Source organism: Talpa occidentalis, unplaced genomic scaffold (assembly GCF_014898055.3).
Source record: "Talpa occidentalis isolate TD23 unplaced genomic scaffold, MPIMG_talOcc4v2.1 talOcc4.5, whole genome shotgun sequence".
Taxonomy (NCBI): domain Eukaryota; kingdom Metazoa; phylum Chordata; class Mammalia; order Eulipotyphla; family Talpidae; genus Talpa; species Talpa occidentalis.
Window position 1 is genome coordinate 63,439,394 of NW_023604861.1, and position 27,466 is coordinate 63,466,859.

At 38.6% G+C, this 27,466-nt stretch overlaps 1 long non-coding RNA gene across 1 annotated transcript; it reads right to left on the reverse strand.

The window, feature by feature from the left end:
- Window positions 1-4,922: 4,922 nt before the first annotated feature.
- On the reverse strand, window positions 4,923-23,964 carry LOC129146965 (uncharacterized). The gene is made up of 3 exons (XR_008554388.1): window positions 23,941-23,964; window positions 10,591-10,653; window positions 4,923-5,054 (listed from the first exon to the last, which is right to left on the reverse strand). It is a non-coding gene; the product is annotated as an uncharacterized LOC129146965 (long non-coding RNA).
- Window positions 23,965-27,466: the final 3,502 nt, after the last annotated feature.

Here is a 27,466-nt window from a genome sequence, read left to right on the forward strand (position 1 = left end):
CCCATTAGGTGTCTTTAAGACCACCGCAGCACCACTTTCAACAATCTCCCTCAAGACAGCATTTCCTAAATTCCAATTTCCAGACTTAAAATGAATCATCAAGATAGGTCCCCATGATCTACTTTTAAAAATATTTCCAAATTAATTATTTGTACAACCTCTACTATTTTATTGCTAAATAATAAGACCTGTTAAAATACTTTTATTGCTAAGATCATTCAAAAATCAGAAGACCCCTGAGACCCAATAGAACAAGTGTTTAAAAATCAGAATCTCCTGTTAAATAGAAGATGTCAGCGCTAAAAGCTTCCTTGCTTCATAAATAGACATTTTAAACCCTTCTTTTTCCACTTTCAGATAAAATCTTTGGCAAGAAAATAGGTATTTTCTGTGCTTTCCAAAGCAATCACATCCAAATTTATTTTCTTTTTTCTTCAAAGGTAATCAGACATCACACTAAATACAGATTGCCTGGGTTTTCCAAAGCTTAGTGTACTAACTGGATTAATAAGATCTCCAGTCTTCATGACAAAACACACAGATTTTCCACACAAGCCCAGCTTGCATGCACTTTTACTGAAATTATCATTTTGAAATGATGAGGTTTTTTTCCTCTGGACAGACCAAGTTCCTCAGAGTTGAAGGAACAAAAACAAAATCATTTTCTTAAGTTATACCTTTTTGACCCTCTTTAATAAAATTGGCTATCTCCTTTACACATTTTTCTCTTTATTATTAGATCTGAATCCACTAAGAAAGCTATTCATTCTCATGCTACTGAGTCACCTTTAATGAACACATTTTATGGAATACTTAGGACCCAATGTGGACAGCAGACAAAAGTCTGCCCACCTTCCATGAGTTGGGTAAATATTCATTTTTGAAAGTTACTATGATACTTTTTTGCCTCAGAAATTGTAGCTCAGAATATATTAGCACATCAATTTTGTTGATTTTTAACAATAATCCTATAAGGTGAGTAGAATATATATATATATATATATATATATATATATATATATATTCCAATTTTACAGTAGAAGGTACTAAGACTCAGAAATTCACTAAAATGTTAGCTCAGGACACTCATGTTAAGTCCAGATCCTCTTACAATACAGTAAGATGACTCATGTCTACTTTCCCTATTTAAACAAATCAATCAAGATTTCCCAGGTGGCCTGTGGTCAAAGTTTCTAGATTTCTTCACCTTACTTTGCCTCCTTCCAAATTCCACTTAAATCCAATTTGGCCCCTTTCATTGATGCAGATAATGAACTATCCAGAATGGAATTAGAATAAAATATATAAAAAATACAAAGAGAGTCTGATATTTAATTTAAACCTCATTTTAGCCCTCAATTCTTACATGTTAAATTGAGTATTAAATTGCAACAACTATGTTCTTCTAAATTGTTAGTGAGTAATGGAATACTGAACCTTGTAACACAAAGAATACATCACTGTAAATTCACAAACAAGATGTCCAGAGCCTTAATGACATTCAAATGTAAATAATAGGCAAAGGAAATACTCTGCTATTTACAAATGAACACTCACTCTCTATCTCTTATGTACCTAATGAGAAAGAAATGTCTTTCTGGTTTTGGTTATAATTTTGTTTATTTGTTTATCTGACTGACCCAACATTGAGTTTTCTTTTGATTTTATACTTTCCCAAGGGAGAGAAGATGGACCTTGCACACTTTTAAAATTACTTTCACTGTATAAAAAAAAAATCCTCTAAAAGTAAATATTTTTTTATCTAATTAATTTCTCCAGCCTAATGTCTGGATAGAAGTATCTTATCAATTCTGCCAAATGTGGTCTGTTTTAACACAAAATTAAGAGAAATTATTGACTTATGAAATTCAATTATTCCTTATGATTCTTTAGCAAATGTTGAAAACTTACTGGGATTTTCAATCCAATCTTGAGTTTCCCCTGAACTTTTGTAAACAACAACTGTTTTACCACTGAGAAAAAAGCAGAAATTATAGAACCTGATAATTGGATTGATTTTGAAAAAGTAGGGTTTCCTTATAGATAGATGAAAGATTCATAAAGGGAACCACCTCTCTGGAGTGTCAGGGCCTTAATTCAAGAAACTTTAAACTGTTTCCTCAATATGAAGGTCCTCGAGTTACTCTGCTCTTGGGACACTTCCATCTCCCCATTCCGAGCTGAATAGACCTGAAATTATCTGGTTAACTTCAAGAAACATTTCTGGGCCTCCCCTGGTGGCGCAGTGGTTGAGCGCAGAGCTGGTTCGTTCCCTGGCCTCTGGCGAGGGTCCCACCAAAAAAAAAAAAAAAGAAAGATTTCTATTGCTAGAATTGAGATCACAACTACGGAGAAGGGTAAGGTAGCCAGTAAGGTCCCAACCAACCCAGTCTTCTTGTAGGTAGTAGAAGAAAGAAAACATGCAGATACCACAAACCAGAACTGTGAGCATTAGCCACATCTGGATACTAAGCCCTTGAGATATGGCTGGTGCAAATGCAGATGTGCTGCAGGCAGAGCACAAGTGCTACATTTCCAAGTCTCTGTATGAGAAAAGAATGCAAATATTCCATTAATTTTTATGATTACTTATTGAAATGACAATGTTTTGACACATTAGTTCAGGTTGAATATTTGTTAAAATCAATTTCACCCATTTATGTTTACTTTTAAAATGTATCCATTAGACAATCTTAAATTGTATATATGGTTCACATTGTATTTTTATTGGACAGGGCCACTCAGGAGTTAGGAAAACTTTTTCAAAAAGGGGTTAGATTGTAAATATTTTGGGCTTTACGAGCCATATTGTCTCTGTGGCAACAACTACACTTGCTGTTATAGGAAAAGCAGCCATAGGCAGTAAGAAAACAAATCAGCATGGCTGTATTCTAACACAACTTCATTTGCAAAACCAGGTGGTGGGCCCCAGGGTGCAAAGTTTGCTACTATCTGCTCTAAAACATAACCAGCATTTTTTTTAATTAACATGTTATTTTTCAACAATCTGTTTTTATTTAGCAGCCTTAATGAGTGACTAATCAGTAAAGAAAAATGTGATCTCCTGTCTCCTTTGGATATGGAGGAAGCACACAGTTAATTTTTCAGGGCAGTCCTGGCCTCCTTTGTCCCACAAGAGTCTGATTTTCATCTCACCCTCATCACCATCTCTGATGTCAAGTCACCCATCAGGATCAGTTCACCCACTTCTCTTCCTCGTGGTGACAGAAAATACTCTGCCAAGCTTTTCCCCTAGAAGGAAACTGGAAGGGTGTCTCACAAAAAGCCTAAGTTTTTCTTAGGAGCCAGTTTCTCTTTCGAGCCAGTACCAATGATGTGATTTACAAATGAGCACCATTTCGAAAGTCACAGTACCTCTCTTCATAGTCTGAACCTGAAGCTCAAAGCTGCCTTTGAATGTTGTGACACCACCGATGGCAAATGACTTTGTAAGGACATTCTGGAGTTCCTGAGACAAATTGCAGAACCATTCAATAATCAAATCATTAAACCAGAGAAGTTCCAAAGAGGGGGAATAATGCCTGAAATGACTTGAGTCTCAAAGGCCATGTGAATGAAGGAAATAATGTAGATGATAGATCTTAAGGAGAGTCCTGAGATCTTAAAGAGAGTCCACCATTAAATACCATAACAAGAAATGCACTGGTGCTGGTTGACTTTCTTAGAATCTTATTTAAAAACAAGGGCTCACTTGCTCAACCAACCAGATCTGAAAAATCCCTACCAGTCTTGAAATCTGTTATCATTATTGATATGCTACCACAGAGGGCAAACTTTGCCACATTAAACATATCTTAATAACTCCTTTGATAGGAGAAAGAGGTAAGGCCTGTGAGCCTCGGCCTGTGCCTACAGCTGGCATTTCAGAAGCCTCTACATTGATAGCATGTTTTTTTTTCTTTATAGAATGATCATCATTGAATTAGACACATTTATTTTTACTAATACATTCACAACCTCATCCATGTCTTCCTAGTTGAATGAAACTAATATTTGCACAGTAAACTCTACAGAAAATCAAAATTTCCCCCAAATGGCAAAGCAACAAGTGAGGACAGAAGGTAAATTGCCTGAGTGCTTCCTCATATCATTTCCCTACTTATTTTAAACAGAAGGATCAATTTACTACTTTAGAAAATAAGCAAAACTAATCATTAGTAATATTAATCATTGTCAGTTTATTTTCTCTCCTTTTTTTTTTTTATTTAGTTAAGTGCTGACATGTATAAGCTTTAAGTAAACTGAATGTCCATTTGGATTTTATTGCTTGTTACAAACCCTCAAACTACAGCAATAGTCACAGTTTATGTAAGAAACTGCAAAATCTATGTGAATTTTGGAGCTCACTGTGATAGATGTGCTAGTTGCCTTACAGGACCTGACCTGGGGGATCTTGCATGTTGTGTGGATCACAGTAGCCGTGGGATACAGTGCCCAGTCCCCATGTACTCCACCCTCGGGGTCACCACAGCTTGGCTTATTTGCCATGCACATCCATATCGACCTTCTTTAGGAAGTAAACCCCAAAAGAGAGAAGTCTACAGTTAGATATACAACGCATCTGTTTTTTTTTTAAGTCTGTCCTCTACCACAGCAGCCCCACAGTGGACCTAGAACTGAGCTGGAATGGAACACCAGAGCAGTGTCACCCCGTCCCTCCCTGAGTTGCTGGTAACTAGTAAGTCAATTGGTCATTTCTCTCAGTGAGCCTGGCCTCTTGTCCACAGTTAGTTGTGGTTAAATGCATATTTTACAATTTATTTCAGTGTTCAACAGACATTTATGAGCACTTGCTATTTACCAACAGGGAAAGTGTAAGATACTCATGTCTTCAATGTGGGAGTTATTCTAGGAACTCCTAGTTGTCATCCTATACAATTCAATATTTACCAATGCTGACTTCCTGTGACTTCCCTGCTGACTTTCCAATCTCACTTCTTGTTGATGGTGTTTTATGGTTTCTAGCTCCTTCATTCACTGGGTAACAAGCATTCCCTGAGTCACTGTTCTGCATCAGACAACACAACAGGCTCCTGAAACACAAAGTACACAAGATAAAATTTTGTTCTCTTAGATTCCCAGGGCAATAACGCAGGTAGGCATATACAAAATTAATTTTTTGTGGCATGGCAATGTCTTATAACAAAGGTGTGGAAAATATAATAAAGGTGTGGAGAGGTAGAAACCACAACTAAGATTTGAGCAACTCCTGTCTAAAGGGAGTATTCCCGAGCCAGGTTCTGGGTGAGCTTGGCCCAGAGGATGCACTGGAGATTGTCAGAAGGAAAAAGTGACAAAGGCAAAGCCTGTCATCCCAGGCAGGGAGGAGGCCAATAAGCTTTACCAGGAGCTAGAAGGGCAGCAGGGAGGAGGGTAGAATTGGCCTTTACCTGGTAAATTTAACATAGTATATACAGAGGTTGATTCATAATGATGCACACCTAAATTTTATATAGTATTATTATGCAATTCTACCTCAACACACACACACACACATAAAAAAAAAAAAACTTTTAAAAAGTACCTATAAAGAGAGTTTTGTCAAATGAACTGCTTTTTTTAAATATCTATTCTGACCCTAGAATTTTTCCAGTAATCCAGTTGCTGAATAAAATTAGAAAAATCATAAGTTAACTATTTCTATGTCTGGCATTTTTACTTTAAAGATAACCTACTTTTTAAAAAAAATTCTGTTAAAAAACTATATTCTTCCTTTGAAATTGTATCACGTGAGCAGGGCTTGTCTTTCAGCCACCCTCAGTCCTTCTCCCTTTCTTCCTCTTAAGTATCTGTCTACCTCTTTGTCTGCTGACATTATACCACTTATGTGATCATATTCCTCTGAGCAATAGGAAGACTCTGCCCTGCCCATTGATTGCAACCCACAAAACTGCTTTCTAGTTCAAAACTGTGTCATGGAATAGCAAAACACACTCTGAGGGCTCAGCAGGGCCAGGATTCCTTTTCAATCAACGGTATCAGTTTGCTAGCCTGAGACCTTGGCTGTCCTCGTCAATAGTCACAGTCTTTCATAATGCAAGAGGTCACTGCTGGCCTGGCCATGTGCTCACAAGCATGGAGAAGTGGAGGGAGATACAAGTGGGTACCTGTGGGTCCTGTTTTTTGTCCTCCATAAAACCAAGCCAGGCATGTTTGGGTGTCCTTTACTGTCTGCTATTACCATGTATACTCAAAGCATGTGTTCAGATCTCCTAAGGTGCAGGATTTAAAAAAAAAGAAATTATAATGCACAAAAGTACTCTTTAACCTTAGTTCCATTCATCTGAGAACCTCTGTAAGGAAACCCCAACGAGGGTCCTCCAGAGCCACTAGCCCCAGTGGGCAGGGAGTGAAAGTGGAGTAGAGACAGGGATCAGGTAATGGTGGTGCATCTCAGTTTGGAGAGGTTTTCTATTGCTGACACACATGAAATGGCATTTCTCAGCTGATCCTAGCATGTCATGAGATACAACATTTGTATTAGCTGTACTGTACTTCTGAAATGCCTAGAAGACATTTCAGGCTGTTGGGTCTTCCAAAGTCCGTAGGTCATGAGTAGCGCAGTCTAAGGGTCTAGGAGTGCCAGCGTTTACTTGGGAAGCTTAAATTTTAAAATCATATAGGTCAGAATATTTCGAACCCGACACATAGAATCATCAGAGGAACTTAAAAATAATAAATACATAGGCCATTTCTCACACTAGACCCATGTAATATACTTGACCCTTGAACAATATGGGTTTGAATTTTAAGGGTCCACTTATAAATGAACTTTATTATATACAGAAACTGTAAAGTTATTGTATCAATAAATATAGTGCAGTACTATGAATGCATTTTCCCCTCCTTATGATTTTCTTAATAACATTTTCTTTTCTCTAACTGATTTTATTGTAAGAATATAGTATAGGCCTCGCTCGAGGCGCAAGGGGTTAAGCACAGCACTGTGAAACTGTCCAAAGCCTGTGCAGCACAAGTTTGATCCCCAGCCAGGGAAATACCCACATGGCCCAGCAGACCTCTCCTGTCTCCTCCGCTGCTCCCCTCAGCAGTGTATTTCCATCAGTCTGCTTGTTATGCTCCCCACTCTGTCTCTAGTGAATCCTCTCACCCCCAACACCTCTGGCCTGTACCCCAGTTCTTGTATACACAAATAAATAAATCTCAAAAAAATTAAAAAATAAGAATATAGTATATAGTGCATATAACATACAAAATACATAATTAGCTATTTATGCTATGTTAAGACAAGCTATTAGTAACTAAGCATTTGCTTAAGTTAAACAGGGTCCTGCTCAGCATACCCAATTCTTGCATTGCTCAAGGGTCAACTGTACATAGGTGAGGGTGAGTCTATACGTGCTACATTCAATAACAGCAAAGAGAATTCATCCCTACCAAATTGAAGGTCTCATTTCTCCTGCTGTCATCTTTGTGGTGTCATGTAATAACTCTACCCCTGTCAACAGAGTCTCCAGAACTGAAGCCAGAAAATCTGTCTTTCAAAAAAAAATACCTGTGCCAATTCTGACACTGCCACTGAGTTAACACCTTAAATATTCCACTCAGGATGGACATGAATCAAGAGATGTGTTTCATTGGGATGGGAGTTGAAACCATCCCTTTTCTGGAACACTCCAAACCTGAACACTTACCTGAGAGACCCAGCAGGCTTTTCTAGGACCACTTCAGAATTTGCTAGCCATTGACAGCTGAGAAACTATAGCTGGTTCCAGCAAAGCCACCAGATTGATTGCCTTTATAGATGGTTCCCTGGTTCAACTTATTGACGGTGCAAAAGCAATACACATGCAGTAGAAACTGTCCTTTACATCTTGAACTTCCACCTTTTTCTGTCTGGCAATAAGCAGTAGCATCCCCTCTTGTGATGCTGAGCAGCAAGCAGAGAGCCACTGCTCCCAACCAGTCACAGAATCGTGAAAGGAAATGACCAGTGATCACCACACTACAGGCTCTTTCACTCTCCATACAGTACTCAGTAAATCACATGAGCTATTCAACACTTTATTATAAAATTGGCTCTGTATTAGATTTTGCTCAACTGTAGTTTAATATAGGTATTCTGCATACAGTTAAGGTAGGCTAGGCTAAGCTATGATGTTCAGTAAATTGGTGTATTAAACCCATTTTCTACTTAATGATATTTTCAATTACAATGAGTTTATCAGGATGTTAACCCATTGTAAGTTGAGGAAGATGTACTTAGCAGTAGGACAAGTTCTATAAACAAGTAAAGTGGGTCAAACTTGTACCTTAAGTGCAAATGGAGCTCCTGAAAATGTTAGGTTCTGGGAGAGATCCAATAACCCCTTTGGAGCCTTGTGTGATGCTGGCTCTGGCCCACTCTATGCTCTTAAGATGAACCTTCATCTTCTGCAAGGCAGACCCCTGTTACTACGAGACTTGAGGTTTTTGAACTGGCCAAACCACAGATTCTCTAATACCTGGTATACACTTTCAAAGGCATTATTCAAGGGTAAGGGTTTGCTTTGGTAGATGTGGGGCAGAATGAAGTGAGGTACTCATAAAAACCCAAGTGCTAAGAGACTCAGGCATGAAAATAATGGAGCCCATTACTTGTGTAAATAATCCCGCAAGGGCCCCCAAAATACATGTCACCTTTGATCTTCAGGTAAAACAATGATAACAAATAATAAATTTTCACCTAAGGATGTCAAAGTGTACAAAATATTTTATATACAGTCTCTATATTTCTAGAAGCATACTCAGCACCCACTGCTTATAGAGGTTGCATAACCTATGTAAGGTTTTACAGCTAATAAGGACCAGAGTCCAAACCCAAGAAAAACAGAACTACATTTTAAAAGAAATCTAGGTTCTGTGTTCTTGTAAGGAAAACAACTGAAGAGGAATCAGTCACTTCACTCAATTTATTACTAATTGTACTTTGAAGATTTTTGCTTAAAGTAAATACATTCAGAAATTCTTATCATCTCAGGAAATACACAGTCTTGTGGTTCTTATAGCCTTTTCCACAAGGGACATCTTCAATCCCTTTTAGCTATCATGTATAGGGTACCTATTGGGTGCCACCAACTACTTAATTTCATGGAATCCTAAATACTTAATTTTAAAAACTACTCAAAAGACCATTTGCAAAAGGACCCTATTAAACTCTCTCAAATCCAAGTTTCAACCTTGTCTTAACAATAAAGAAGGTGAGACCACAGACCATCCTTGAAATGAAGCCCCATGATAGGAAGGAATTGGGGAGGGTAGCTGTGCAACTCTTTTGGTGACAACTTATCAACTCTCAGTAAATGTACATCCACATTCCCACTGATTCATGCTCATATCATAAAAGTGTATTTCAGTAACACATATAAAGAGCCATTGTGCATAATACCGCAGCTCATTATTTTGCTATAATCACCTTCTGGTCTTGTCTTCACACTGTCCCAGATAAATCTACCCATGGCCATGGGTAGCACTTGTTAGACTTAGCACATTCCTGAGCCTAAAAATGTCTCCATCAAACAATAAATAACAATAATTAATCAAGTTGCTCAGTATTTATTTAAATGTAGCAAATAAAGAATCATCTTTGTACATAGGCCCAGGCTGGACAGAAATTCATTAATAGCATTAATTATGGTAATAATATTAATTCAGCACATTTACTATTTCAGGAACTGTGACAAGTTCTGTAAAATTCTATGAATGCAATTTAATTTCATGTCCTCCTATTAACTCTGTGAGCTAGCTGCTAATAATAGCTCCACTTTTCAGAGTCAGGGACGCTAAGGGCTAAGTGAATCACACGTGGTCACATGGTAGCTAAGAGCTGCTTGAAGTTCAGAAAGAGTCAACAAAATCCATGCTCTAAACAACTATGCTGTTATACCTGGGAAGGAAAAGTTCAAATTGATAAGCTTTTCCTTAAATATCACTTCCTTAACTATTTCTCAGGACACTATTTCTCAATTTCCAAATCCATAAAATTTATGCTTGTAATTACACTAGCACACTTTATTTTGTATGACTATTACATCCCACTTCCAATCTGCCTGTTGGAGAAACATTCCCTGTAATGTTTCAGCATGTCTTGGTTCCAACAAATAAGATAATTATATGAGGGGGAAGAAAGGAGTCATGTAGGCAAATGGTAACTAAAGCCTTTAAAAAACCCTCAAAAACTTTCATGCCCAAATGTTGGTTCAGATTGTAGAAACAAATCCCTGAGGAAGTACCAAGAAAAATTCAGCTTCACTTTGTTTCCTGAGAAAATACAACTTTCATCAAACATTAAAGCTATTTGGAATAAGAATCCATTCCAGTGGGTTAAGACATTTATAAGGTCTGTTTAAGTTAAAATTTAAATGTAATAAAAGTATGATACAGAATTAAAGATGAGATACTTAAAGATGATTTCTCAGGAAAATGTTCAAGAAACATAAAATTATAGGTGACTCATACCTCCAACTCTAAAGACTAAAAAGAGGTCCATGGGCAAACAGAACATTATATGAAATTCTTGCAGTGTTCATGGGCTTTGTTAATTTGAAAAAAAAAAAAAAAAAGTCTTACTCATTTCTGCTCATCAGTTAGAAGCTTCAGAGTTTTGTGGTTGTCAGAAGCTATACAGCAAACCTAAAACACAAAATCAATTTGTGTTGTAGAGGTTTTTTGGTCTTTCTTTGAAAATAAAACCAAACCACAACATTTCTTCAGATTCTTCAGGCTACATAGTCTTATTAGAAACCAAGGCCAAAGTTTTCTTATATAATTGGATACAAAAATTGTTATGGGGAATGATATACATATACCAGTCTTTACCCAGTGCCAAAATAGCAAGAAGAAATTTACATGATTTGTTTGGTCTTTTGTATCCAAAGGCTCTGCTCATCCCATTGCCTCTGTTAAGAGGGGACACTGTCTCCTAATAGGTCCCCCTCCAGCAATTGACAATCAGAACACTCTTAGCTGTAGCCTACCTGCCTCAGTGGAATAGGCACTAATAACTTTGGCATGACCTCCAAGGCCTATCACCAGGGGCTTCCAACACATGTTGTAGCCTAACATGTGGTTGTTGACTTTGTTAATGACATGCAATATTTAACATCACTATGTTTTAAGTACTTAAATTACAAATGCCTTATTTGGTTCCCATAGACATCAGGGGAGAAAAATAATAACAATACAAAGCACAACAAAACAAAACAAAAACAAACAGGCAATTACAAACCAAAGGCATCCTACAGAGGGGGAGGAGGGAGAGGAGTATAGGGAAGGAAGGAGGAGCACAGGCGACTATGGTGATTCACAGGCAAAGGTGAATTGGTGAAGGAAATTCTATGGGGACTATACCTGAGGGGTGCAGGGAAGCAAACATTGTTTAAAAATGAACAATGATATAAAATATATATAAATGAAAAAAATTACAAATGATTTAATTCACATAATGTTTCAGATCCTCCAGGTCCTGTACCACGTGGATTTTATGTTAGTCAAAGATGTTTTTGGATTCCTGCAGCTGCCTCTGTGTAAGCATTGTGAGCCACCCTCTGTGACACTAGGAAACTTAACATGAATTTGAATCCTTTAAAACTCCAGGGTCCACCTGCACACCTTACTTTCCCTTTCTTCCTTGAAGAGGCCTAGACTTTACTAAAATTTCTCCAAGAGTAATTATTTAAATTTGACAAAGGCAAGGGGTCAAGTGCCCCAATGATAAAAGTTTACAGTAATGAAAACTACAGGAGTTCTTCTTGTAGGAGATATTTTCACCACCGAGCTGCTTGCTGTGTATCTACATCTTCCATTGTGGGAGGTGCAAGTAATTGACAACAGATTCATTCTCAGGTCTTTCTGGAGTGTTTTCCTACCCTGCAGTAGCTGTGACTAAAGCTACATTTCCCAGACTCCTTGTCAGCTAAAGGTACAGATAATGTAAAATGTCACTGTGAGTTTAAAGGTGTGATGAAGTAAAGGAGAGATTGGCGTCTCTTATCTTTTTTTCTACTGGAACAAGATTTTAGGGATATGAAGTTTTCTTTGTGGTCAGTTTCTTGGGAATTAAGAGGCAATTGAAGTTGAGAGAGGAAGCAGATTCTACTTTCAAGTGACTATATAAGGCATCAAACTACCTTTCTGAATAAAGTCAGGGACATTTTCTAGGCATTATTTCCAGAGTCCTAGCCTGGAGTCTACTTCTCCTGCCCTTGAGTGACCATCCAAGTCTCTAAAATATAGTCATTTGTCACACTACTGAAAGGCCACTGGATCAATGAGGAAATCAAAGAAGTCAAAAGAAATGCCTTGAGACAAATGACAAGGAGGCAATAACCTTCCAGAACTTACAGCAAAGCAATACTAAGAGGGAAGTATATAGCGATTCAGGCTTACATCAATAAATAAGAAGGAGCTGAAATAAATAACCATGACTTTCATCTCAAGAAACTAGAAAAAGAAGAACAAAAAAAAATGCAAAAGCTAGGAGAAGAAAGAAAATAACAAAAATTACAGCAGAAATAAATTAGATTTCAAAAGACATTAAAAAAATCAACTAAACCAGGGTCTCCCCAGTGGTGCAGCGGGTTGAGCCCAGCTCTGTAAAGATGTCTGCAGCCTCTGCAGTGCTGGTTTGATTCCTGGCCAGCCAGGGAGATTCCCACATGTCACGGCAGACCCCTCCTGTCTCGCCCGCTGCACTCCTCAGCAGTGTATTTCAGTCCTTCTGCCTGTTCTGCTCCCAGCTCTGGCTCTTGTGAATCCTCTCATCCTCACACGCCTCTGGCCTGTACCCCAGCACTTGTATAAAAATAAATAAATCTCAAAAAAAATCAACAAAATGAAAAACTTATTCTTTGAAAAAATAAAATAGACAAACTTCTGGCTAGGCTCAGTAAGAAAAAATGGGAGAAAACTCAAATAAACAGGATCAGAAACAAAAAGGAGAAGTTACAAAAGACAATATAGAAAATCAGGGAATAATGAAAGACTACCATGAACATCTATATGTAACAAGTTCACTAACCTAAAAAAGACAGATAAAATCTTAAAATTACATTACTATCTGAGACTATAGGGAAGACACAGAAAACCAAAACAGACTAATCACATTCACTGAAATTGAAATAGTAATCAAAACTTTACCCAAAAATGAAAATCAGAAAACACATGACTTCCCAAGTGAGTTCTACTAAACTTTCAAAAATGAAGTAACACCTATTCTGCTCAAATTCTTTCAAAAAATTGGAGAGAGTAGGAATACTTCCAAACACATTTTTATGAGGCCAATATTATACTCAGAACAGAACCAAATAAAGACAACACAGAACAATTAAAATTACTAAGTAACCTCCCTAATGAACATAGATGCCAAAATCCTCAATAAATTCTTAACAACCCAAATCCAAAAATGCATAAGAAGAATTAAACATCATGACCAAGTGGGATTTATACCAAGAATACAAGGATAGTTCAACATCTTAAAATCAATCAAAAAAACTTACCACATCAAGAAAAAGAAAGATAAAAAAATATGATCCTATCAAAACATGCCAAGAGAGCATTTGATAAGATTCAGCATCCATTTATGATAAAACCCTTAAAAAACTAGGCATAAATGAAACATATCATGACATGATAAAAGTCATATATAACAAACACTAGGTAGCATCATTCTCAATGATGAGAAACTGAAAGCCTCTCCACTGATATCAGGTACAAGACAAGGATATCCACTCTCAGCACTACAGTCAATAGTATACTGAAAGTCCTAGCTAGAGCAATTTGATAAGAGAAAGATAAAAGGAATCCAAATTGGGAAAGAAGTACACCTATCATAATTGGGAAAATGACATGATATACATAGAAAACCCTAAAGAATCCATGGAATAACTAATAAAACCAGTTCAGCAGAGTGGCAAGATACAAAAATCAATACACAAAAATCAACTATCTTCTTATATTAAAAACCATGAGCTAGTAGAAGAAATTAAGAAAACCATACCATTTACAAACAAAACACACACACACACACATTAAATACCTAGGAGTACACTTAACAAAGGAGGTGAAGAACCTTCATCAGGAAAACTGTAAAACATTGTTAAAAGAAATGGAAGAATACACAAAGAAATGAAAAGACATTCTCTGCTCATGGATAGTGAAAATCAACTTTGTCAAAATGACCATCATATATGCAAAACAATTTACAGATTCAATACAATTAAAATAAAAATTTCAATGACATTTTTCAGAGAAATGGAACAAATATTACTGAAATTCCTATGGAACCACAAAAGACCCCAAATAGCCAAATCTCTCCTTACAAGAAAAGGGGGGGAAGGGGTACTTCAAACTAAACTGTAAAGCAATAACAATTTAAATAGCAAAGTACTGGAACAAAAATAGACACAAAGACAAATTGAATAGAATTGAGAGCCCAGAAATAAATAAGATTCAACATCCATTTATGATGAAACCCTTAAAAACTAGGCATAAATGAAACATATCTTTTCATGATAAAAGTAATATATGACCAACTCATACATATGCAGACAACTAATCTACAACACAGGAGTGAATAATATACATTGGAAAAAGGAAAGTCTCTTCAACAAACAGTGTTAGGAAAATTGGACTACCACATGTAAAAAATGAGAGTAAACCACTGTCTCACACCCTACATGAAAATCAATTCAAAATGGATAAAAAACTCAGATGTAAAGGATGAAACCATAAAATACATAGAATAAAATGTAGGCAAACATTCCATGATGTAAGTTTCAGAGATTTCTTTGTGGATTTGTCCCTAGCAGCAAGGAAAATAAAAGACAATATAAACAATTGGGCTACCACATCAAACTAAAAATCTGTTAAAATGAAAGTGACCATAACTAAAACAAAGAGTCACCCTACCGAACAGAAGAATATACCACATATATACCACATACATTGAACAAGGGACTTATATCAAGGATTTACAAAGAGTTCACACAATTCAGCAAAAAAATAAATAAATAAATAAATAACACAATCAAAAAATGAGAAGAGGAGCTAAATAGTCACTTTTGCAAAGAAGACAAACAGATGGCCAACAAGCACACGACAAAATCTTCATCATCACTTATCAACAGGAAAATTCAAATCAAGACCAGAATGAGATACCACCTCAGGCCAGTAAGTCCTCTCAGTTGCTTTTGGAAGAGAGATATTTAGAAAAAAAATGAAGGTTGGGTGCAGTCATGGACAACTGATTCTAAATTAAATATCCTCTGCTCAATCTTACCATTTTATTTTTAAAAAGGAGAAATTAGCACAAGTTCATTTAATGTCTTGCAAGATCCAAGCCAGAAATAATTCTATAATCCTAAAGGATCACTCCTATTTAATGCTCCTATTTAAGCCTTCAAGCAGCTCTTTAAATGCATGTGCCTTTATCTTAAAGTTTTACTTTCTTTCATCTTTCTCTAGGCATTTGATTTTGGAGTCTGCATAATGCATATGACTTTTCTTCTAAATTCTCCTTAAAGCTAATCTCTTCTGGGAAGTCCTTCTAGGGATGATGGTCAAACAGAATTCAGATTTTACCTATAAAAATAAGCCAATATTCCATAAATAAAAAGTCATCAAATTAGACTTTTCAGGAGTAACTGATATATGCTAAAATGCTTCTTTCCTCACACAAACAAGTTATTATTTAAACAGAATTGTGTGGTTGTTGCTTTCACCTGTCTACATAGCAAAAGCAAGTCTCTGCAGAGTAGAAATGAGAATGAAAGGTGAACAGAAGCTCATAAGATTAACTGTACGGAAACAGGTCTGTGCGGTGGCCGGTGAGCACATCTGCCCAAGCAAAGGCATCAAAGCGACAGTTCTTTTCTCTGTGAAAGTGCATTGCTTCATATTCAATACTTGAACAACACCCAAGTACAAAGCTAAACGTTCATGTTTTCTAAACCATTCAGAATATGTGTGTGTTTATACACCTGTACACTTAGCTGAACATGAATATCAAGAGGTACGATTACATGGACTAACTACTTGTTTAAAAGATGAAGCAAGAGGGCCTCCCCTGGTGGTACAGAGGTTGAGGGCTGGGCTGTGAGGCTGCCCGCAGCCTCTGCAGCACCAGTTCGTTCCCCGGCCACCAGCAAGGGTCCCACAAATAAATAAATAAATAAATAAATAAATAAATAAATAAATAAATAAATGATGAAGCAAGACCTTACAATGCAAGTGTGTTCGTGTGTGTGTGTGTGTGTGTGTGTTTGGTAGGTGTGTAATAATACCAGGCAAACAGTTTACTACATCCCATGAAGTGGCCCAAGAAAGACAGGATCCAGTTGGTGACATGGCCTGGTATTCAAGTCGTGTACAATAGAATGGGAAGAGCAGTGAGCCAGTCACCCCCAGGGCCTTGTCATGCAGGTCACCCATCTCTGAAAACATTCCTTCTCTTTGGGCCCTGCATTTTTCTCTCCCTCTGCAGCTGTCTAACTATGAAAAGCCTGGAAGAGACATCAAAATGCAGTTATTTTTTACACTGAGCACATTCCACAAAACCCAATGCTTCTCTTATGGAGTTGACACTTCTTTTCTGTTAATTCCCTACCTCTCATCTTTCTCCCTTTTTCATCTCTCTAATCCATCCGATTCAACTGCTGTCTCCACACTCACCTTCTGTGGCTCCAGGCCTTTGCTTCTACCCCTACCCACAGTGCATGGGGACCTAAAAATGGTACATCTTCCTTTAGGACCCAAAGTGGCAAAGGCCATGTTCTCTCTACCCTCTTCTCCTGCTTCTCAAACTCTCAGGCGGTGCTGACCCCACCTCCAAGTGCTACGCTTTGTCTAGAGTTGGAATTCAGAGATGTGTGTCTATTTATAAAAACATGTGCATTGCACAATTATGTATTAAATCAGATATCTGACAGTTAAAGAATGAGTATAGACTACTAAGACACTGTGATCAGAAAGCCCACTGGGCACTCTGATTATACTTCCCTCTACAACATTCATAGCTGGCATGATTTGTAACCCTGTCTTTATGAAGATGAAGCACAAGTGTGGGATTTCCCAATATCTTTTGGGATGTCATTATCTCTTTTAAGCAACAATTAATGAAATGGAATCAAGCTGAAGAAATAACTGCCAAAGGCAATTGAGGTATGACATTTAAACACATGCAATTTGCAGCAACATGGATGGCGCTGGAAGGGATCAGGCTCAGTGAAATAAGCCAGAAAGAAAAAGAAAAATACCGGATGGTCTCACTCATAGCAGGAATCTAGAAAACTTAAATAAGGGACCAGGAAAATGAATAACTATAAGAAAGTGAAAATCAAAATCAACAAAAAACTATGAACCAGAGACACTTTTTGGGGGGTGGGGGGTGGGAGGGGAGGGATTGGGGTCAAAATGCGGGGTTGCAATTGTATGGGGAATATAAAAATAAAATCTATTATTTAAAAAAATAAAATAAAATAAAATAAAATGCAAAATGACCACAGAAAAGAAGCTTCCATATTAATCTCTTCCCAGACAAGAGCTAAAGTGCTATATTAAACATTTCATACTATGTATGTGTGTTTTTGTTTGTTATGTGTGTGGTGGGAAGTTAAACAAGTTCAGTGTTTCCATTGCTAGCCTCATGTTAGCTCCTATAGATACTGTATTATTTATTTCATGAGTAGATTGTGAAGACTCATCAGGAAATGTTTCTAAGTGCTTTCAACTCACTAGCAAAATACAGGCATGAATTTCTAAGCAGCCTCAGATTTAGCCACATAGGCGTAAGGGAAGGTTAGCTTCTGACCTTTTTGTTTCATCGAGCACACGTGGCATGGAGTTGGGGGAACTCTTTTGGTCTCTTTGTGGAAGGGCCACTAAAATAAGACACAGAATATTAAATAATGTTAAATGCTAAAAATACCTAAACTCCAGCTGCCTCTTTCAATCCTAAATTCAGAATAATACACCAAATGTGTCAATGAATCAAATCTCCCCCATCTTCAAATTCCTAGATTCCTTCCTGTCCCCTGATTTTCACCCGTGTATTTTGTGTAAACTAGTCTATAACCTTCTGTCCAAAGCTGGAGGGATAGCGTCTTTCAAGGTAGCACCCACTTTCCAACACCTACCCATGCACCACCACACACCATACACCCCACATAATTTTACACCATGCACCACATGTACATATATATATACATACACCACACAGCATACCCCACACACCACACACATGCGAACACCACACACATACATGCATACCATATATATGCCATGCATCACACCACACATGCACACATGCATATATAACCACATACCACAATACACATAAATATAGACCATAGACATACATACATATGACACACAACACATACCACACATGCCACTCACACACATACACTTACACACAAACACCCACTCTTTCCTGTCTTAATTCTTTCTCATCCGATCACCTCCTGTAAACCTGGAAGACCAGCTCCAATAAGACCTTCTTAGGGGAAAAGACCCTCTTCTGCATGACATGTGGTTTACTATTCTTTCCCTCACTGAAGCCCATGAAAAAGGAGACAAAATGTAGATGAATCAAGAGACTCTAGTTCTACCTCAATTCTGACTCAGGTTGCCCTGGGACCTTATATGAGTTACTATCTACAGACTCAGTGCCTATGTGTTAGTAGATGTGACACTTACCTCAACCAACCTTCCTGGGCACATGGAAGGACTGCATGGCACAATGAAAACAAAAGAACTTCGGAAATTATACAAACATTTAAAACATGTGCATAGTTTAGCTACTAATTAGAGGCACCCTTTTAGGGGCATTCTTGTATTTTTGAAGCACATGTCATCAGGGATAAGTACTATATTTCCTCCTAAAACATGCCTTGGTTTACAACTGTGAAAGATGGAATAATATGCCAGAAAGACCAATTAGCTCATCAACTGAAGAAATTTGCCGGATGTCAGGACAATTCCAACTTAATTGGCTGGCCTAGCCCAGTCCGGTCAAAACTCTGGGGAGTGATGTGGTGGTCCCGTGCCTCTCCTGGGGACAGATCCCAGCAGCAGTCATAGGCTGGGAGCAGACCCTACTCACATGGGCCTGAAGTTTTATATATATATATGTTTTATATATATACGTATATATAAATAAGTTATATATATATATGTATATATGTTATTTTAAGTATTTTTTGTCTTACATCATTGTTAATTTTTGGATAATATCTGATTTCTCCCCTCAGGTGTAGTTCCTGCAATTCTCTCATCACCATAGCAGCTGTGACCTGTCACCATAGTCTCTTGTGCTCTTTCTCCCCTGTTTTGACCCTTCCCTCCTCCTTTCTCCCCTCCCTACAATAGACTTCATGTCTCTGGTCAGCTTTCCAGATTGTCTTTTTCCTGACCCTTTGTTTTGTTTCTCTATATTCTACACATAAGTGAAAACACCCCATATTTTTCTTTTTCCTTCTGACTTGTTTTGTTGAGCATAATCCCTTCCAGCTCCATTCATGTTGCTTCAAATGACATAAGTTTAACTTTTTAAGATTGCTGAGTAGTATTCCATCATGTGTAGCTACCACATTTTCTTAATCCATTCATCTGTTCTGGGACATTTAGGTTGTTTCCATATCTTAACTACTATAAATAGTGCTACTATAAACAGAAGTGCAGGTTTCCTTTTGAATGAGTGCTTTTGTGTCCTTTGGGTAGATTCTTAGTGGTGAAATTGCTGGATTATGTGTTCTATGTTTTAAGAGTTCTTCTTAAGGAAAATTCAAAATTACAAGTTCAAAATTAAATATAGGGGCCTCCCCTGGTGATGCAGCAGTTGAGCGTTGGGTTGCGAAGCTGCCCGCAGTCTCTGCAGCACTGGTTCAATCCCTCGCCGCTGCCAGAGAGGGTGCCACATGGTGTGCAGACCTCTCCTGCTGCGCCCGCTGCTCCCCTTAGCAGTGTACTTCATCAGTCTGCCTATTCTGCTCTCTTCTCTGGCTCTGGTGAATACTCTCACCTTCCCATGCTTCTGACTGTACCCAGTACTTGTATAAATAAATAAATAAATAAATCTTAAAAAAAAAAATTAAATATAGGACCATAGAAAGGGCCTGGGCATGTGAGGTCCCTACAGTTGAAGTTTCCTTAGCATTGTGTTTAATCCACCCCACACTTGGTTTCCCCCTTAGATGGAAAGTTCAATGCTAAATGGCTTGGGTCTTTTTTTTTAAGTGGGGTACAGGCCAGAGGTATTGGGGGGTGAGAGGATTCACCAGAGACAGAGTAGGGAACAGAACAGGCAGACTGATGAAATACACTGCTGAGGGGAGCAGCGGGCGAGACAGGAGAGGTCTGCTGCGCCATGTGGGCAGCTCCCTGGCTAGCAGGGGATCGAACCTGTGCTCAGAGGCTGCGGACAGCTTCACAGCGCTGTGCTTAACCACTTGTGCCACCAGGGAGGCCCTGGCTTGGGTCTTCTAATTTAAAGGACCATCACATAAACTTCTAGAAAATGCTGTGGTCTATGGGCAGTGAGTACTTAGCACTTACTAGGGCCCAGTCAGCCATTCTTTCCAGACTCGTTCTTTCAATTTTCACCCTGCTACCACATCTAACAATGCAATTCATTCAACAATTAATTTAGAGCACCTCAGTTCTGACCCATAGCAGAACCTGGGTCACAGAAAGTGTAAAGATGCAGAAGACAGGCCCATAGCTCTGTAGGAGTTCCCAGGCCTGGTGGAGGAGAAGATGTCCAACAAATGACCATAAGCCACAAAAGGCAAGCCTGCATTGTGGAAATAAGGGAGCAAATAGGAAATAAATGATTTTGCCTGCAGAAGAGGTGTCATGGAGCAGACCTTTCAAGGACAGGTAAGTGAAAAGAGTATCTGAGAGTATAGAGTAAGAAGCATGTTTCATATGACAAGCTGGGCAGGCTGCAGCTAGTTTTAAGGACCTGGAACAAGTGATAATAGTGAGCAGGGGAGAGAGAGGGAAGATCATGCAACAGTCATCCCCAGGTGGCCTACGAAGGACCTATTAAAATTGACAGTTTAGTTATCATTTACAATTAGATTACAGAAGCCACAAATTCTGCTAGGACCCACACAGTACAGCATAATCTCAGTAGATTTAAAGTGGCTACAACAGCCAAGGTATGAATGTTAATTAATCAATGAATCAACCAACCAGCATTTGTTTGTTATACGTATTACTTTTGCTTTACCCTGAACGCAGAAGTGAGTGGTCAGATGCCTTTCCTAATTGGCTGAGAAGAGAAAACCAGTATTCCCAAACTACACAAGAACAATTCAGCATGAATTTTTATGATGTGGATTGTAGATGGAAAGTAATTCAAAAATGGAGAAGTTCAGGGGCCTCCCTGGTGGCACAAGAGGTTAAGTCTCAGCACTACAAACCAATCTTCAGCCACTGCAGCACGAGTTCAATCCCCGGCCAGGGAGCTGACCCACATGGCTCAGCAGACCTCTCCTGTCTCACCTGCTGCTCCCCTCAGCAGTGTATATCAGTCAGTCTGCCTGTTCTGTTCCCCACTCTGTCTCTGGTGAATCCTCTAACCCCCCGCACCTCTGGCCTCACCCCAGCTCTTGTATGCATAGATAAAATCATTAAAAAAAAAATAAAGATTTTCAAGTAGTTTAGAGTCACAGCGGAGAGGAACTTGAATCTGTCCTTCAAGGAAGGAGGACTGTAGCATGAGCTGGTTCTCAGCTGAATCACACTGGGGTATCCCCTCTGCTCCCACATTCATTGGTTGGAATCTTTAGACACATGATTAAATTTCCTGGGTCTCAATTTGCTCAACTACAAAATGAAATCTATTAGTCTCTGGTATTTCAACATCCTGTAACTAGGTGTTTATAAAGAATATAGTATCAGTTATGTGCTTGTGTATATAAAAGAAGTTAAGAGAAAACCTTGGGCAAAGAACCATAAAAGGGGGAGAGCAATTATTTGGAAAACATTCCATTTGTTGTGTTCCCAAGCAAGTACAGCCTGAGCCCCAAGTCAGGAGCTTGAAAATGGAGAGAAGTAGAGGGAGAAGCAAGGGTTGGGGATAGTACTATAATCAGATAGGTTGGGCCTGGAGGAACATCCAGCAGATTGAAAGGTTGAGGTTAGCAAGCTCTCCATCCATGGAATGTCCAGTGAATTCTAACACAAATCTTTGAGGAAGTTAGTCTAAGAAATTGTTTACTAGTGGGTGCTTATATTCTTCAGAGAAGCCAGTCTCCAACCATCTGGGTTTCACCAAACACCTGAAATTGAACCTTAATGGAATAAACCGTGCAATGTAAACAAGCCAGAAGAGAAGCATTTGCGGCTAAGAGGAGCCCCTTATATTTGAAGAGGGATGGTAGAAACTGGTTCTCTGTGTGTTCTGGTCTGGACTGAATTTTCTTTCAAAGAATTCAATTTGCTTTCCAGAGCAGGTGAGAAGAAGGAATGTGAAACAGAATGATCACATTTCATCCAAAAAGTACAGAAGGGAATCAGCTACTACATTAATCCTCATCTTCAGACAATTTTTTCTTACAGTCAACAGATGGCAAGAGAGTGGGCCAAAGGTGACAACTGACAAAATCTTTCTTTCCTTCTGCAAAGTCTATTGCAAAATCTACTATCCTTGCCCCAACAATGCAAAGAAAATTGCTTTTTCATTATCTGAATAACAGATGACCATAATTATTTCTTTTCTAATTCTCCACCCGGTTGTCTATAATGATATTTTCCTTCAGTTTTATGAAAGGTTTCCAGCTGCCCTCATCATGGTCAGCAGAAACTGGGCAGCCATAACTGTGGCCAAGGCACATATGGGTAGAAAGATCTCAAGGCAGAGGCAACTGCAGGCCCAGTTTTTTCACTTACCAGTGCTATGACTTGAATGAGATGTTCTTGTTTATTGAGCCTCAATTTCCTTTTAGAGATTCCCTAAATTATCTGAGTGACCTGACTTTCCTACCTCAAGGGTTGTTGGAGAGACTGACACCACCAGCCAGGCAACCAGCTATACAGGCTACCTCTTTGCTACAGCCCCTGCAGGAAGACACATTTACATGTGTGGCTATAAAGGGGTCTCATGGGGAGTTAGCAGGACCATCCACTGGACTCAGAAGGTCTCAATCCCAGTCCCAGTCACACTGTGCTGCTGTGTGAGTATGGGAAAGTCCCCCTAATCCTCTGGACCTCACTGCCTCCATTTCCAAAGTGAATGTAATATGGCTCCTTGTATTAATATTAAAAGATCTTTAATGTTCCTTTCAAGTCTAAAATTCTGTTTCTAAATTATATCAAACTACTTTGTTAACTGTTGTCCTCTAAACATAAGGCATTTTTTAGTAACATTGTTCAGCAGTCAAGAGTCTGATGTAGTGCCCTGAATGGACCCAGAGGTGGCTCACCCTCTCACCCAGTCTCCACCCCTGTGGGGTCAAGGAGTTTGTGTCACCAAGATTCCTGAAGGGGTGGGAGTTGGAATAAGGGAGAACAAAACACACATCTTCAGCAAAGATGCTGTTTGCCTTTGACTGCATAAAAATATCTTCCCAGGAAACAAACCTGCTCCTTCAGTCATGAAGTACAGACCTCAAACCCTTTATATCCCAAAGTTACTTGTAGAAAACCAAACAGACATTCCCTAAGTTAAAGTGGTTCACAAACAGAGGGCATCTTATTCCAAAGAAAGTCACTTTTTCCTCTGGCCTTACAGCTCATTTGACCAATTGCAATGATCATTTTATCACATCTGTGATAATTACCATTAATTTTTAAATCTTCAGTATTTAAGTTTTTACATGTAAATCTATAGTTTTATACACACACACACACACACACACACACACACACCCCACATCTTTTCTTCTAAAGCTTTCTATTTACAAAGGCAAATATTACCAAGATGTGAATCTGAACGGGGACATCTGAAACCCTCCTAACATTCAGAATATCTCGAAATACTTCCATTAAAGTAACCCTAACAACAAAGAACAATGAATGGAGAGCCTCAGAACTCGGGTCAGAACTCTAAGAGGGCTGATGGCAAGCAAAATATTGTCACTGAAATCAATGCTCTCATTTCAACTTTCATGCAAAGTATTTGTGTTTTTAATCCATAATATTTTTATTATATTTTGATACAGTGTGAATGTTTACAATTACATGCCAGCTGAGTTCCTTAAGTCTGTTCCCACATCTTAACACACAGTGAACATTCTTAGAAAAAGCTCCAGGAGGGTACACTGAGCTTGCCCATGAATGGCCCAACACTGCACACATTTGGATGTTATATATTATATAAGTGAAACTTAAATTACATGTAAGTGTGTGGAACTTGGCTGGGTGATGTCAGCAGGAAAAACAACAAAAGTAGAGTTATGGCCCAAATCTCTTGTTGCTGGGGATCTATACCCTTAAATCCAAATACAGAACTTTTATCCCCACGTGGTAAGATATATCAGGGTAGCAAGGGGGAGAAAAGAGTTAAGGACAAATGACAGTTACATTTAGATATCTGATTTTTTTCCCTTATCTATCTTATTTTTCAACTTAAAATAGAACTGTCAGTGGTGATCAAGATTCATACTAATACATTCTATTTACATGCCACTCAACACACATTTATAGGATGAAGGGAAATAAGAAAAAACATTGATCCTTTTTTTAAAATAAATAAAATGAAAAAAACACTTAAAAGGATTTTCAAAAGTGAAGAAATATACAGTCAATATACACACAAATAAAGTTCAGTCTCATTTGTGTCAAACATAAATCAAAGTCACACTATAAGACTATATTATTCACCTAATAAGATCTAGTACTTTTCTGCTGTCTTAAGTAGATTCACATTTTCTAGAAGACAAGTTGTCAATATTATTTTAAATTTTAAAAATATGTAAATGCTTCACCCAGCAGTAATACTTGTAGAAATGTATGTTTTTCCTTTTAACCCAGTTTTATTGAGATATAATTAACATATATGACTGTGTAAGTTTAAGGTAGATTGCAAAAATGTTTGAATTATATTGTGTAATGATTACTGCTATGTTAGCCTCTATCATCTTTTACAGATTTAAAAGAAAAAAACATTTTATTTTTAAGTATGACATACCATGTGTGCAATGAAGTGACTATACTATTGGTATTACTGCAAACTATTTAAACTTGATCCAATATCATACTTCCAGAAACTCCTTCCTCCTGATGTTTCCAACTTTGACATTCATTTTAAAATGGAGAAGAAATATTGCCCTCCCTGTAAAAATAAATAAACAAACAAACATGCAAATTAACACCTGCCTTCTGTTAGCTGGAATTTATCATCCAAAACATTACAAATCTTGCTAAATGTTTTAGTTATTTCTTTGGTTTCTAGCAAAGTGTGTATTGATCTGGGAACTTCCAACAAGGCAAATCCCCAAATCCCAGTACCCTAACACAATAAAGGCCTATTTCTCACCAATGGAAAATCAACCCCTGACATCTGAAAGTGTCTCTCTGTGGAGTGTCCTGCCATACCACTGAGGAGGGTTGAGGGCAGGATGGACACTCGTGTGGCACTGCCTTGACCTAGAAGTGACAGGCCCCTTCCACTAGAGTCATAGGGGCTCACCCTGCTGCCCTACCCTCTTGCACATGAGGAGAGGTCTCTGCCCAAATGGGTAAAAGCAAAGCTCTTTCAGAATATGGGCCCTCTAAGCACTCAAAATGGGAAGTTCCTTGTGTGACCTGGGTTGAGGGGTTCTATATATCTCCCGATTGTGATTCCTACAATAAGTCAATTTAGCACCCACAATCTCAAATAGATACCTTATATAAGTGTCTGCCCTAGAGGCCCTGATTCTCATTTTCAAATATTGGGAAATCCAGATTAAGATGTCCATGTTTCTTGAAAGGGTCATTAAAATTACACACATTAGGACAATCAGTCTTTTATAACAAGAGACACTAAAACTTAAAACATAGGAAAGAGAAAATTGGATTGAGGGTATGGAAGTCAAGAAATGGGAAGTCAAAAGAGACCTCGTATGGACAGCAGCTCCCATATTTGATGTAGGAAGATTTGAAGGGAAGAATAACAGACACCCTTCATTTTTCCCTCCTTTCTCCTTCCTTAGGTCCTTCCACTTTTTTCTTTTTTCCTCCTTTCGTTCTCCTTCCCTCCCCTCTCTCCTTTTCCTCGCTCTCACAAATATTCATCAGATGTCTACTATGTGCTGACACTGAGTTACTCCTGGGACTTAGACCCCAGTGCAGAGTTCTGAGGGCGGAAGTCACATCGACAGTCACCGTGCCCACTCAGCATGATAACCATGAAGAGACATGCATGTGACATCTTCATACACACTGAAAAGGGCATGACCCAGCAGTGAGGCAGACCACTTGAGAAAATTACCCTGATCCTCAGCTCTTAAAGAGACCCTAGATTTGAGTCAGCCATTGTCTCTTTCATGAGGAAGAGGTGCAGGGGACCAGTGGTTTTCTGACTCCAAGACTGTAGACCAGCACCAGAGCTCCTGGCTTCCAGTCTGAGGTGGTTTCCCACAAGATATGTGTCTCGCCAGCTCTACAGATGTATCCACAGAGAGCACTCATACACATCAGAAACCTTCCAGCCTTCTCCTTATCTTAAAGACTCTTATAAAGATCCTCCCTGTGAACACTTATCCTTCTGTAAATCCAGCTTTACCTCTTTGTGAGTCATCAGTGCTCCTTTGTTTCCTTTGTTAAGCAATGGTACTCTTGAGCATGCATGAGGGAGGCAAAGTTTTCCATCCTCCTATGGAGCAAAAAGAAAAAAAAAAACAATATTTAATCAAGAAGTTTCTATGCTAGAGGAAAAGGTCAACAGGGTCTCTGATTTGTGATAGGGCTAGCCCAAAGGAGTCTGGAAAGTATGATTTTTCTGCCACTGAAGTGTAGTTTATGAAAAGTCCCAAGCCTACTGCAGTTGAGACGGACCTGAGATTCAGGATACACGACTGCCCTAAATAATGGAAATGATAGTGGCAAATGTACCCCATGTGGCCATACAACAGGCCCTGACGTGTTGTTGCAAACCCCAACTGATGCAAGCCAAGGAGGAAGCAGCCAGTGGTTGCCACATGGCGAGAGGGCTGGGATTCAAGTGTGGTCCTTTGTAGAAAGCCATTCATGAGGTCATGTCCTGTCCATTTGAGGGGTCAGTCAGTGGCCAGTGTCCTAGGGTGTTATTGCTAGGAAATTTTTAAACAGGATGGAATTATTCTCATAACATAGCTGTCCTCCAAAATGTCAGCACCCTTTCCTCCCAGCCCTCTGAGCCATCCTGTCCCTGGCCTTCCTGACACAGAAAATTCAGGAACAACAGGGTCTTCTGGTAAGCAACACTGTTAATTTTCTGCCTTCATCCGGGCCTCAGCATTAAGCTACAATTGTCCATTTT